General features: G+C 42.3%; 1 pseudogene; it reads right to left on the bottom strand.

The window, feature by feature from the left end:
- Positions 1-1897: 1897 nt before the first annotated feature.
- On the bottom strand, positions 1898-10838 carry LOC127775722 (uncharacterized; annotated as a pseudogene).
- Between the last annotated feature and the right edge of the window lie 1776 nt (positions 10839-12614).

Raw genomic sequence — 12614 nt, 5'->3', positions numbered from 1 at the left:
GCACTGCTACAGAGATAATATTATGGCGTGTGACCCGGACGTGCTGACGCTATCACAACGTGAACGTGCACGCCTCGGTGTGCAGAAAATGCTCTGGCACGCTCAGCAAGGGAGCAGCCGAGCTCAGCTAAACAAGCTCGAAAATGGCTAACTAAGCTTAACAGACAGGAAAGCAAAACTAACTTAACCAACACACACGCCCATAGGGCTATCGACGGACTCTGTACTAAGCTCCCGGTGCTTCCTTTTCCTGGTTGTTGTTGTATATCATGCTACTAGGATGAGTACTGAGGCCACCACTGTTTGTCATTCTCATCTTCCATGAGTCTGACTGTTTTGAGGGTAATATATCACTGGTGGAGAAATCCTTTGTAGTCCCGGTTCGTAACCCTCCTTTAGTCCCGGTTTTTAAACCGGGACTACCAATCCGGGACTAAAGATCGGTGAAATAACCGGGACTAAAGATCGAGCTGACCTTTTTTTTTTCATGGCCCTGTTGCTGCATGGTTTATATATATATAAACCATGCATATATATGTTTCAGTACATATATGCATATATAATATATGCATATATATATATATAATATTATATTTATATATGTTTCAATACATATGTACATGCATAATATATATGTATTTATACATATATATGTTATGCAAATGCATATGTATATATATATATATATGACCAAAATATATTTACATTATAGAAAATGTGTACACATGCATATAAAAACATATGTAGTCATGTATTAATTACAATCCATTATATGTCCTAGCTAGCTACGATTTCGACGTAGTAGTAGTCGCTAGCTCAGAAGCTAAGGACCTATGAATTGTGTTTTCGTCGTAGTAGAATTCACCCTTGGGATCAAGGATTTGTTCGTTGATGAATCCCATGAGTTGTTCTTGAACCGCCGCGATAAATTCCTTGTGTGTGGTCAGGTTATCCCTCATGTGAATAAACTATATGAATGTATGAAATTGATTAGTAATTAAACAAGAAATCAATACGTAATGAAATTTTGAATTTATTTGTACGTACACCGAGCTCTCTAGTGGTGATGATTTGGTCTGCAAGGCAATGGCAATACTCGCACACGTAATAGCCGCACAAGTTAGTTCCCTTCTTTTGCTTTGCGCACTACAAATAAATGACAAACAACGAGAGATCTAATTAATATACACTTGTATGTATTTGAATAGGAGAAATATAAATGTAGAGCATGTGTACTCACAGGAAATTTGAACTTCCGCCTAAGTTTTTCTCTCCATTTGCCGCGGACCAAATGACGGAACCGATACCAAGCCCTACATGGAGTTTAAAGCTATGATTCGTAGTAGCAATTAACATAACAAGATTTTCTTAATTAACAGAGGAACTTATGACGGTACCTGTCTATAAGTTCGAAAACCTTGTCAAACGTAGACTCTTTTTTATCCATTGAGTCATATACGTTGACGGTGCAGGCCGACAGGTCGAAGAGTAAAAGCACCCAGTGGAATCTGCAATGTGCGTTGGATGCATTACATATGAAACACTTAGCAAGTTCGTACGGGAATGAAATTTGGTATAGGAAGACAGTAAAATTAAACTAACTCTGTGTTGTACGGCAACAGTATGAACGTCTTGTAATGCTGCGCCTTCAGGAGATGGACGAGATTGTCCTCTGTGGCTTGCGGATATTGGTCGAGCATTGCGACGTTTACTTTCCGAGGGTCGATGAATCCAGTATCGAAAACCCCCCGCCGTCGGGCCCTTTGAATCTCCATTCTACAACGATAAAAGGGAGTATATTATTTTCTATAGTCTACTTATATACAAGGACCTAATTAATTAAAGGAGACGTAGTAAGAAATCTAACTGAACGATATACTTACAAAATCTAGCAACTCATAATAGAGACGTCGAGGGCGTCCAGCTGGTATAGTTCGTAGATTCCCTTGAAATTGACCCAGAGAATGTCATCTCCTTGCAAGAAGTCCGTGTCCCTGATCCTCGCTCCGATCATCTCTCTACCGGTGGCGCTCATCTCCATGTACAGCTGATGGAACTTGTACATTTGTGTGGGTAGGGACTGCAGCAGCTCAGGCTTGACAAGCGGTTTACCGAGTTCGTACATGTATTTCACTTCTGCCTTTTCGATTGGTGCGACTCCTAGCAATTGATCCGTAGTTAGACCGGTGTCAGTAATAAATTCTTCTATCGTCATTTCTTTACCGGTCACCAACGGCTCGATCTCCTGGTTTGGTTGCTCTCCAAGCTGAGGGACTGGTTTGGACTTTCCAGAAGATGCTTTCTTCAACGTTCGCTCATAGTCCGATAGCTTAATGGCCTCCTTGGCAGGTGCAGACATACCCCTGAAGAAGTTCATGACACTCGGGTCTATAGGAATCTTCTTTTCTGGACTTCGAGGCTTAAATTGTCTCTTGACTTCTGATGCCACGTAAGCGTCAAGCTCCTCTTGCGTGCAATCGTACCCCGGGTCCTTGTTCTTGGAGGCGTCAATTTTCGCCTTCTTCGTTGCCCTTCTGTGGGCAGGCGGTGGAGCTTGGGGGGCCCTTGACTTTGAAGGTGCCGGAAGAGGAGCTTGCGGAGGAGTCGGTGTAGCAGACCGAGGAGGAGTCGGTGCAGGAGCCTGAGAAGGAGTCGGTGCAGGAGCCTGAGGTGGAGATAGTGCTGGAGCATGAGGAGGAGATGGTGCAGGATCCTGAGGAGGAGATGGCGGAGCCGGAGGAGATGGTGCACGAGACGCCGCTTGTCGCCCAGGGAGGATGATGTACCGCCTGCGCCATAGAATAATGGCATTGCTTGTGTCTCGTAGATGCGTCTCACCGTCTCCTCCAGGGTAATCCAGCTCGAGGTCCTCGTACGCGCCTTCGACCAACTCAACTTCGACCTTGGAGTATCCTGCTGGAATCGGCCTGCAGTGGTAAGTACCTGAAGGGTCCGTTGGGATGGCCATGCCCGACGCCACCTTCATGTGGTGAGAGGTTATTTATTAGTAATCAACATATATAAGCAGCAACTAGAGGAATGGGCAAATCTAAAATATATAAACTACGAGCTTACCTTTATTGATAAGTTCTTGAAAGGAATATGCAGCTCACATGGTGTCCGCTGAGTGATGTCATCAACGGGGCAGGTGGATTCGTCCTGGGTTTGCATGGCGTCCATGCTCTGTGATCTTACCTGCCCCGTTGAGGCGCAGCTGCTACGGTTTCCTGACGGGCTCACCATTGCAGGAGGAATGGTCGGCTGGGGATCATTGGACCGATGTGCGGCCATGCGTTCATCAACCTTCCTTGCCACCTCCTCTTGCATGCTGAGCTCGTAACTCGATACCCTGAACTCAAGATCTGCAATCTTCGCCTCGGTATCTCTCTTGCTCCTCATCCGACTCCTGTACGTGTGGATGTCCTCCTTGAACCCAATCTTCCAAGGAATCATCCCTTTCCCTCGTGTTCGTCCTGGATGCTCTGGAGTCTGCAGGGCGAGTGACAGCTCGTCCCTCTCTCTGTCCGGTCGGAACGTGCCCTGAGAAGAGGCTTCCACTGCGTCTGTTAGTCGACGCGCAGCCTCTCGTATCTGATCGCCGAAGACCAGTGAGCCATCAGCTGGGTTGAGCGTTCCACCATGAGCATAGTACCAGAACTTCGATCGTTCCGGCCAATTAGCGGTGGCCGGTTCGATACCCCTCTCAAGCAAGCTAGCCCTCATCTCCTCCCACTTCGGCATCGCGACGCTATAGCCGCCTGACCCCAAGTGGTGATGGTACTTCTTCTTGGCGGCGTTTTCTTTGTTTCTTTCCATCATCGCCTACCCTTGTTCACCTGTCTTATATGCAACGAACTCATCCCAGTGATCCCTTAGCTTTGGGAATGTGTCGAAGTTCGGTGTCTGCCCCTTCAGGATATATTTCTTGTACAACTCTCCCTTGAAGCTCTGAAACTGTTCTGCCATTTTCTTCAGAGTCCACCTTTTCACTTTGTCCTCTGTACCCGCGGGAAGGGTGAATGTCTCGAGCATTGTGGTCCACAGCATCTCTTTCTCCGAATCTGGGACAAAGCTCTCATGATCTCCGCGTGCCTTGTTCTTCGCCAGTACACCGTACTGACAGGCACGTTATCCCGCACAACCCAACCGCTATGACGTACATAGTTCTTGGCGGCTTCTGCCGGGGCACTAGGTCGTCCATCTTCTTCCACTTCCGTTATGATGTGCCGACCCTCAAGCTTCTTCGCGGCACCTCGTTGCCCACGTGCCCTCCTCTGTCCAACGGAGGGTTGACTTCCACTAGCCTTCTCCTCCTAGTTCCCCTCCACATCCCTTTCCACGTGCCCCTCCTGGTTCCCCTCCACATCCCTCTCCACGTTCCCTTCCTCGTTCAAATACTGGTTTGGATCCTCGTTCCCCTCTTCTTCGTTCCAGTACTGGCTGCTTCCCTCCGTGATTGTATCGTACAATATCTGTTCCTCATCGCGATCAGCCATCTGTTCATACAGGAAACATCTGCTAAGTCATGAGACATTTATGTTTTAACAATCTTATATTAAAACTCAAATAATCTTATATGCTAAGACTAAACGAACAGTCATGTATGCTAAGTGTAACTGTCGTATATTAGAACCCTACACAATCTTAGAAGCTAAGTCTAATTACAAATCTAATAATCTTATACTAAAACTCAAATAGTGATGATATATGCTAAGACTAGGTGACGTATATTATAGGACCCTAGCTAGTCAATAATTATATACTAAGTCTAATTACAAATATAATAATCTTATATTAAAACTCAAATAATCTTATATGCTAAGACAAAAATAGCCATGTATGCTAAGTGTAACTGTCATATATTAGAACCCTACACAATCTTACATGCTAAATCTAATTACAAATCTAATAATCTTATACTAAAACTCAAATAGTGATATATATGCTAAGTCTAGGTGACGTATATTATAGGACCCTAGCTAGTCAATAATTATATACTAAGTCTAATTACAAATATAATAATCTTATATTAAAACTCCAATAATCTTATACTAAAACTCAAATAGTCATGTATTCTAAGTGTAACTGTCGTATATTAGAACACTACACAATCTTATATGCTAATTAAGTCTAATTACAAATCTAATAATCATAATTGCATTACAAATATAACAATCATATATATATAATTACGTCACTTGCCTGGGCGAATTCCTTCGAGGGCTAGCTCTACCACTCCGGCTTGAGGGACGACTCCGACAACGTCTTTTCTGCAAGATACAAAAAGATGTATTAGGATAAATGCGAAGTAACATATATTGCATTTGACGTTCACGTTTCGTTCACGATATCGTTCACGTTCGTGTTCTCGTTAAGGTCACGTTTCATTCACCTACGTTTGTTCGTTCACATTCATTAACCTGCCTATAATTGCATTTCACGTTCACGTTCGTTGGCTCGTTCACGTTCGTCCGACAACGTTCTCGTTCACGTTCATTCACCTTGTTCTCGTTCACGTTCGTTCGCTCGTTCTTGTTCACGTTCATTCACCTTGTTCTCGTTCACGTTCGTTCGCTCGTTCTCCTTCACGTTTATTGGCTCGTTCACGTTCGTTCGCTCGTTCTCGTTCACGTTCATTCACCTTGTTCTCGTTCACGTTCATTCGCTCGTTCTCCTTCACGTTCGTTGGCTCGTTCACATTCTCGGTGTGGCGGCAGCGGGACGGCGGTGTGGCGGCAGCGGAGCGGCGGCGAGGCGGCGTGGCGGCGGCGTGCGGCGTCATGGCGTCTCGTGGCGCGACGTCGTCATGGCGCGGCGTCGTGTCGTGACGAGGTCGGCGTCGGCGTCTGAAACTCGGCGGCCGGCGGCAACCGAGAGGGAGAGAGAGATCGAGATCGGAGAGAGAGATCGAGAGGGAGGCGGCGCGCGGCGGTTCTCACCCCAGAGATGCGGCGGCGGCGGAGGAGGCGGAGGCGGCGGCGACGACGACGAGCGCGAGACGACGGCGAGATACGGCGGCGGCATCGGCGCAGGGATGCCCTAGGCAGTGACGGCGAAGGAGAAGCCGAGAGAGATCGATCGGGCAAAAACTTCTAAGTGTTGGTGGAGAAGACGAGGGCGCGCATCGGGAATATATATAGCCCTAGATCTTTAGTCCCGGTTGATGAGAACAACCGGGAGTAAAGATATCTTTACTCCCGGTTGTTGAGAACAATCGGGAGTAAAGATCTTTTCTTTAGTCCCGGTTGTTCTAAACAACCGGGAGTAAAGATATCTTTACTCCCGGTTGTTCTCCTCAACCGGGACTAAAGATCTTTTCCCGCTATTTCCAAATTCTTTTTAAACCCGGTTAGGGTTAAGAACCGGGACTACTGATAAGCGCACTGAATATTATTTTCCATTACATATGTGTTTCTAAAATAGAAGATAATGCATTATAATTATTTAAAGTACAAAGATTAATGACAATTACTTCGAAAAATTATTGTTGTCTGTAATAAATTAAGTGGATAAAACATAATAAGCAAATATATGATTTAAAATTAATAAAAATTCTAATAATCATATATACTTAGCATATGAATGATATTATTAAATTGGTAAAAACTCTAATGGAAACTAAAGAAAAGATCTTTACTCCCGGTTGTTCTCAATAACCGGGAGTAAAGATATCTTTACTCCCGGTTGTTCTCATCAACCGGGACTAAAGATCTTTTCCCGCTATTTCCAAATTCTTTTTAAACCCGGTTAGGGTTAAGAACCGGGACTACTGATAAGCGCACTGAATATTATTTTCCATTACATATGTGTTTCTAAAATAGAAGATAATGCATTACAATTATTTAAAGTACAAAGATTAATGACAATTACTTCGAAAAATTATTGTTGTCTGTAATAAATTAAGTAGATAAAACGTAATAAGCAAATATATGATTTAAAATTAATAAAAATTCTAATAATCATATATACTTAGCATATGAATGATATTATTAAATTGGTAAAAACTCTAATTAACATATGTATATACATACGGCATGATTTAAAATTAATAAAAATTGTAATCATCATATATACTTAGCATAGGAATTATATTAAATTAATTGTTAAAAACTCTAATTAACATATGTAAATGCCACATGCATGATTTAAAAATTTTAAAAATTCGAATAGTCATATATAATTAGCATATGAATGATAGTAAATTAAATTGTGAAAAACTCTAATTAACATATGTAAATGCCACATGCATGATTTGAAACTTTTAAAAATTCTCTAGTCAATTATATATTGCATATGAATGATAGTAAATTAAATGTTAAAAACTCTAATTAACATATGAAATTGCCACCTGCGTGATTTAAAACTTTTAAAAATTGTAAGTATCACATATAACTAGCATATACATGATTTAAACTTGTTAAAACCTCTAATAATCATGCGTAATTAACATATGTCATACATCAATTGATTTATATGGATAATCAATACATCCAAAATAGTTTACATCGTGTACACAATAATTACGGCAATACATCGGCAGTGACGGTTGACCGCACGTACTTTCTCCTCACTATTGTTCCCTCCTTGTGATCGCTACGTGAGTAAGGGGTGTATTCATTTGATAGGAGGATGCTAGGGTCAATCGTCACCGTGAAAGGGGGTTGCCCATCCAACTGATCGTAATCCTCGTCAGTCTTGTCCTCAACTCCGATGATTTTTCTTTTGCCTGGGAGAACCACGTGACGCTTAGGCTCGTCAGGCCCTCTGCCCTTCTTTCCTTTGCTAGACATGTCCTTCATGAAAAAGACTTGCGTTACATCATTGGCAAGGACAAAAGGTTCGTCCGAGTATCCAACCTTGTTAAGGTCAATCGTTGTCATCCCACTGTCATCAATCATTACGCCTCCACCAGTCAACCTAACCCATTGGCACCGGAACAGAGGGACCTTGAGAGGACCATATATCCTCGATGGCACCTTAATACGTGCCAGTTGTTCCATCGTGTCCCATGGCATCGACACGAACAACGCTGTTTTGGTTCGTGCTCATCATGTCTTGGGCTCTCGTGTAGAATGTGTACCCATTGATCTCATATCCCTAGAATGTCGCGATCGACCCAGACGGTACCCTCGCCAGGAAGGCAAGTTGTTGGTTGATCGACTCGTTACCCATGAGATGTTGTCGTAGCCACGCGGGGAAAGTATCAATGTGATGCCGTGTAATCCATGCATCGAACTTACCGATGTTCCTGGCACAAACTAGAGCCAAGTGCTCCTCGATGTAAGGAGCTACCAATGAAGAGTGTTGCAGAACCGTGAAATGGGCCTTACGGAATAAATTGTTGTCTACCGTCATTATTGCTTTCCTTCCGAGAGTTCCCTTTCCCCGTAGTCTCCCTTCATGGCGTGATTCAGGTACCCCGATTGGGCGAAGATCTTCAATAAATCCTACGCAAAATTCGATGACCTCCTCTGTTCCATAACCCTTGGCGATGCTTGCCTCTGGACGAGCACGGTTACAAACATACTTCTTCAGAACGCCCATGTACCTCTCGAAAGGAAACATGTTGTGTAGGTACACAGGCCCAAGAATACTGATCTCTTTCACAAGGTGACAAAGCAGATGCGTCATTATATTGAAAAATGAAGGTGGAAATATCAACTCAAAACTGACGAGACATTGCACCACATCGTTCTGAAGGGCTTCTAATCTATCCGGATCGATGACCTTCTGCGAAATTGCGTTCATGAATGCACATAGCTTTGTTATTGTTGCCCGGACATTGTCTGGAAGGATACCCCTTATTACAACTGGTAGCAGTTGTGTCATCAACACGTGACAGTCATGAGACTTTAGGTTTGTGAACTTCTTCTCCTTCGTGCTTATTATTCGCTTGATATTCGTGGAGTATCCAGACGGTACCTTTATGCTCTCCAAGCATTCAAACATACTTTCCTTCTCTGCCTTGCTAAGAGTGTAGCTGGCTAGACTCAAGTAATGGCTTCCTTTCTCCTTTGGTTCCGAGTGAAGGTCGCCGCGTTGTTCCATATGCTTCAGATCATTACGTGCTTCCAATGTATCTTTCGACTTTCCGTATACACCTAGGAAGCCAAGAAGGTTTATGCAAAGGTTCTTAGTGAGGTGCATCACATCGATTGCGTGGCGTACGTCCAAGAATTCCCAATAGGGTAACTCCCAAAATATAGAGTTCTTTTTCCACATCGCCGCGTGACCATCTTCGCTCTCTATAGGCTGGCTTCCAGGCCCCTTTCCGAACACTACTTTAAGATCTTTAACCATAGCAAACACTGTTTTCCTGTTGCGATGTTTAGGCTTCATATGGTGGTCAGCCTTACGTTCGAAGTGCTTGCCTTTCTTCCGTACCGGGTGGTTTGCTGCAAGGAATCGACGATGACCCATGTATACAACCTTCCTACAGTGCTTAAGATACGTACTTTCTGTTTCATCCATACAGTGAGTGCAAGCCTTGTACCCCTTGTTGGACTGTCCGGATAGGTTGCTAAGTGCAGGCCAATCGTTGATGGTTACGAACAGCAGCGCTCGTATATTAAACTCCTCCTGTTTGTCCTCGTCCCACACGGGGACACCTTCCTTCTTCCACAACAGCTTAAGATCTTCGACCAGTGGTCTTAGGTACACATCGATGTCGTTACCATGTTGCTTGGGGCCTTGAATAATAATCAGCATCATTATGTACTTCCTCTTCATGCATAGCCAGGGGGGAGGTTTGTAGATACACATCGTAACGGGCCAAGTGCTATGGCCGCTGCTCATCTCTCCAAAAGGATTCATGCCATCCGTACTCAACCAAACCGTATGTTTCGTGCGTCCTTTCCAAATTCTTTAAATTTTCTGTCTATGTTTCGCCACTGCGAACCATCGGCGGGGTTTCTCAGCATCCTGTCCTGTTGACGCTCTTCAGCGTGCCATCGCATCATTCTAGCATTCCCCTTGTTCCTGAACAAATGCCTTATCCGTGGTATTATAGGGAAATACCACATCACCTTAGCAGGAATTCTCTTCTTTGTTAGCTTCCCGTCAACTTCTCCTGGATCGTCTCGTCTAATCTTGTATCGTAGTGCTTTGCAAACAGGGCATGCTTCTAGGTTCTCATACTCCTCACCGCGATATAGGATACAATCATTCGGACATGCGTGAATCTTCTAAACTTCCAGTCCTAGCGGGCAGACTATCTTCTTAGCCTCGTACGTTGTCTCGGGCAATTTGTTTCCCTCCGGAAGAATGTTCTTGACGAGTTTCAATAAATCGCCAAATGCCTTGTCACTAACCCCATTTTTTGCCTTCCATTGCAAGAACTCCAGAGTGGTATCCAACTTTTTGTGCCCCTGCTCGCAACCTGGGTACAACGAAGTTCTGTGGTCCTCTAACATCTTGTCCAATTTATGGGCTCCCTTTTCACTTTCGCAGTCCTCCTTGGCGTCCTGCAACATCTGACCAAGATCATCCGCAACGTCGTTACCATCAGCATCCCTTTCCTCCTCGCCCGTTTGATTTCCTTCAAATCCAACGTAATGAGCAAAGTCTGGAATATTGTCGTCTTCCACTTCATCTTCTTCCATTTCAACACCTTGCTCTCCGTGGGATGTCCAACAATTATAGCTTGGCATGAACCCCGACTCAAATAAGTGGAAATGAATAATCCTGGATGCAGAATACTCCTTCTGATTCTTACACTTATTGCATGGACAACAAATAAAACCCCTTTGCCTGTTAGCTTCGACCACTCTCAAAAAATAGTGCACGCCGTCAATAAACTCTTTGGACCGCCGGTCAGCGTATATCCATTGCCAATCCATCTACATGAGTCAAAAAAAATCATACAAAAATAATTATTCTTACAATAATGACAGTCATACAATAATTATAAGATAATTACAAACTGTTTCAACAGTCATACAATAATGACATATCTTTATTCATACAAAAATCATAAAATATTACACCAAATAATTCTTATTTACTATTTCTAAAGTTTTAAACTAATTTTAATGTGTTTTACTTCTTTTAATTTTCATTTTAGTTTGTTTTCTAGTATTCAAAATTAACTTTCACTATAGTTTTCCTTCTCAACTATTTTATAAAACCTTCTTTAGCAAATCAACTAAATTTCTATATATTCTTTCTTCCCCACACAAATTTTCTCCCTCATCAACTTACAACTAAATTTTGGAGACAAAAAAGTGTGCAAAACATAGCTGCAAATGTAATATGACAAAAAAAACATTGGAGGATGAAGTTGCAAACCTTTTAGGCACCTCCAATTTGTATGTAATCACCAAAATAAATTCACTAGAAATTTTGGCATAACCTCCCCTCTTTTTTGAAGAAATTTTGAAGCTTGCTCGGGCAGCTGGAGGAGGAAGAAGACATATATATACCAACCGGGGCTAAAGATCCCCGAGATCTATAGTCCCGGTTGGTGTTACCAACTGGGACTAAAGATCCCGGGGGGGCCTGACAGGCCCTGACAGCATTTGAACCAGGACTAAAGATCAAATATGCCCATTACCCTTTTTAACCGGGACTATCATCTTTAGCCCCGGTTTTTATTGCATCCGGGACTATTGTGGAATTCGACCGACCGACGAAAGATGGTTTCTCCACCAGTGTATACTCTATGCATCCCATAATATAATAATCTAGAATTGTACGTATGAGACATTTCAAATACAACTAATCTGGACGGTTGTTATATTACGTAACGGAGGGAGTATATATACAGTACTTTCTCGGTTATTTTTATTATAACATTTGACACCATTCATCATTTTGTGCAAATATTTAAAATATAAGTAATTCTTAAAACTCCTTTAGTGATAAATCAAGCAAAAAAAACAAATTTTCTTAATTTTTATTTAATAAGATGAAAGTTCAAATATAATTAAAAATTCGATGACGTTATATATTAAAAAATGGAGGTAGTATATAAGACCGGCAATATAGCAGCCTAGCAGGTCATATATGCTCACAAGTATCTGTGCTGTTTTTTTTCCAGCCTTAGCACATCTACTCCACCAACCATCTCAACACTATATATTCATCACTGGAGGAAACTTGCTAGTAGTCAATATGGAAACGGTTGAATAGCAAATCCTTATCAATTCTAGTATATAGATCAAGACAGAAGAAGTATGAAAACAACATGCAAGTAGGGAAGAGTGAGGCTAGGTAGATCCATACCTCGAGGTATCTAAACTTTATACTAGATTTTTTAAAATTTAGGTATCTCTAAGTAAGTATATAGAGTACAAAATTTTAGACTAGAAAATATAGTACATTATTCTGGTACATTCTTAAGAATAGTAAAATTATTCTTTTTAGATAATGGAATTCATTCGGGCCTTTACATCAGATAAGTTATACCCAATTATTGCAAAGACTAATTAACTTGTGAATTACAAAATTACAACTTGATCATTCATACCCGACCATAAGCCAAAAGGACAGAAGAGAACCGGCCTGAATTATTTTTGGATGCCTCCATTTCCTACTCGAGTTTAGTTTGCACAGCTAGCAGCCACATCCTATCATTCACAACATTTTGTTTCCCCACATGTATGCAGTTTAACTTA

The sequence above is a fragment of the Oryza glaberrima genome, chromosome 6 (assembly GCF_000147395.1).
Source record: "Oryza glaberrima chromosome 6, OglaRS2, whole genome shotgun sequence".
In the NCBI taxonomy this organism is placed as follows: Eukaryota; Viridiplantae; Streptophyta; class Magnoliopsida; order Poales; family Poaceae; genus Oryza; species Oryza glaberrima.
This window is presented reverse-complemented; position numbering and strand designations above follow the sequence as displayed.